The following is a 2,792-nucleotide window of genomic DNA, read 5'->3' as shown; positions in this document are numbered from 1 at the left end:
AGTCGACGAGATTGTCATTCTGGGCCACAACACCACCTCGCATGTATGAGGGTCCGGTACGATGCTCCGGTGGCATTGCTACCCCCAGGGCCCCCGTCCCGCCTAACTGTGGAGCGGTTGACCACGAGATCTAGCCTTTTGACTTCCCACGGATGGGCTTTGACCAGTGGACCTCTGCACCCGGTTGTGTCAGGTCACCCATAGGGCCAAACCCACAGCTACATCCACCGTGTAGACCCGACGCGTCCGTTTCCCCCCTACAGGTGCCGGCGCCGTCCATGAGGGGGGCACACCGCGGACGTGAGGGGGGTCACACTCTGGAGACGGGTGTCGGGCGTTTGCAATCGCCACAAAACTTTTGTCGGCATAGCTGTTTTTGATTTTAATAAAATATAATGATCTATATTCAAAAGAACATGACCGCACATTATTAACGTGCTCAAAAAAATACAAACCATATATATATATTCATAATATATGAAAAAAATACAAACTACATATATATTCATATGTATGTTTATATTTAACATGCTACATGTTAGTTTATATAATAATACATAAAAAAGCTTAAAAAAATACATATGAAAAAAAAGTCTACCTATGCCGACGGCTATGCCGTCGGCATAGAGACGGCCAGGTTTTAGGCGGCGGGCGGCGTGCCGCGGATCGCTGACGTGGCAGGTATGCCGACGGCAGCCGTCGGCTTAGCTCATGGACGGTGCGCCGCGGATCTATGACGTGGCATGACGATATATGCCGACGGCCGGCCGTCCAGGCCGTCGGCATAGATTTGACGACGTTAGCCGCTGGTCATGGGTGGGGTCGCCGGGCCCACGGGTATGCCGACGGCTGCTGTCGCCATGTTCGCAGCTGGGCCGACGACATATGTATGCCGACGGGTGCCGTCGGCTTAGCTTGTGGTAGCCCGACGGCCAAGATACGCCGACGGCCAGGACGTGGCTGTCGGCATAGCGCAAAGTAGGCCGACGGCAGCTGTCGGCATTGATTTGGCCGTCGGGGTAGGGCTAGTTTCCGGTAGTGATTTAGATGTACAAAGTTATGACACATCTAGATTTGCTTTAGCAAAACTTTGAAAATATTTACAAGCAAAAGCGCTAAATTTAAAGAAAGCTGTTAGCTACCTTGTGGGCAAGAAACGAAGCAATCTCGGCGTCACTGTTGCAATAGTCGAGCACTCCGGTGTAGACAATAATCTTGCCGACCCCTGTTATAGCTGCTACTCGGAACTTGTTGTCTCTGACAACGATCACCTCCCAGTCAAGCGTCTCCAGCCAGTCCAGGTTTACGCCACGGCCACCCCTCTGATTCTGCCTCTGCCTGATTGCCAGGCCAATGTGGGCGGCAGTAATGATCTCACGGGCAATGTGGCTGACTTGGACAGTGTGGGGGTGATGCGGGCCGAGGATCTCGGAGTGGCGCTCCTTCCTGAACTTGGCGAATTCAACCTCGGAAAGTTCTCGCAGCTTTTTGTCGGAGATGACGACCAGCTGAGTGCGCCCGGTGAAGGGCACGGTCTGACCGTATCTGAGATGGAGTGCGATGACCGATGCGCTGGCAGCAAGAGCAGCCACCACAGCGACCTTCCGAGGGTCGTGGTGCCATGGGGTGGTCTCCTGCGGTCTGCGACTACGAGAGCTGATCAGCGGTGGCGGTGGCCGTGTGATGACGCGACCGTCCGACTTGGGGAAGAATCGTCGTGCGACTGCCTCCAGGCGGCACACGCGACTCCTGCAGAGTAGGAAGAGGCCGGAAAACATGGAACCCGACTTGTTCCTCAGCATCATCGTCGCATCTTCTTCTCTTTCAATCTTAGTTTGCTATCCCGCTGCACGCAGGTTTGTATGCCTGCCTTGTTTCTTCCCGTTTTGTTTTGTTTTCCTTTTCGTACGTGGTTTCCTCACCCTGCACTTCACGTATCACTCTTTCTTTTATGTGTATATATAGCATATGACGACAGGATTCATCCTTGCACACGGTCCATCTTTTCTTGACGGATAATTATATGTATGTATGCTGTTGTTTCAAACAGAAAAGGTAACCGCAACCTGAAAAAAAAATTCATGGACCAATTGGAGTTCGTGTGACGGAAAGACTGAACCCTAAGGAGAAATACCGTATGGAGAACTCACATCTCAGAAAAAAAATACTCCGGGACGGCTCCCTCTCCCTCCCCTCCCGCGACGCTCCCGCGAGCGCCGGGGGAAACCCTAGCTCCGGCCCGCGGCCCTCCTCCTCGCGCCTTCCTCCCCAGGCCGCTGCCGGACGTGCTGGTGGGATAAGCCCTGCCAGCGCGGGCGGCAGCAGGCTGTTCCTCCTTCCCCCGCCCGGGCCGACGGTCGCGGGATCCATGATCGGGCGGCGGCGTGGCGCTTTCCTCTGGGCGCGCCAGCAGCAGGCGGAGACGCGGGCTGCGGGTGGCGGCGTGAATGGACTGAGGCGTGGTGGGCTCCGGAGGCGCTGACCCTGTTGGCGTGCGACCATATCTGGGCCCAGGCAGTGCGGGCCAGGAGCGGTGCGAGCTGCGGGCGTCCACCTGTGTCGTGGCCATGGACGGTAGGGGCGGAGGCGCAGCAACGGTGGCAGGTGTGCGGGCTGCTCGGTTTCAAGGCGTCCCGCCAGCTGGACGGCGATGATGGCATGGTCGGACTCCCCGGTGAACTTCCTCGGGGGTGGGCGGCGGTCCTGGTGGGCACTCCGTGCCGGTGGCTGGAGCCGTGTTGGTCGCCTTGCGCGGCTCTGCGCTTGACGCCGAGGTGTGCCGACATGCTCGG

Source organism: Triticum aestivum, chromosome 6A (assembly GCF_018294505.1).
Source record: "Triticum aestivum cultivar Chinese Spring chromosome 6A, IWGSC CS RefSeq v2.1, whole genome shotgun sequence".
Classification (NCBI taxonomy): domain Eukaryota; kingdom Viridiplantae; phylum Streptophyta; class Magnoliopsida; order Poales; family Poaceae; genus Triticum; species Triticum aestivum.
The sequence above is the reverse complement of the archived record's forward strand: the minus strand, read 5'-3'. Positions refer to the sequence as shown.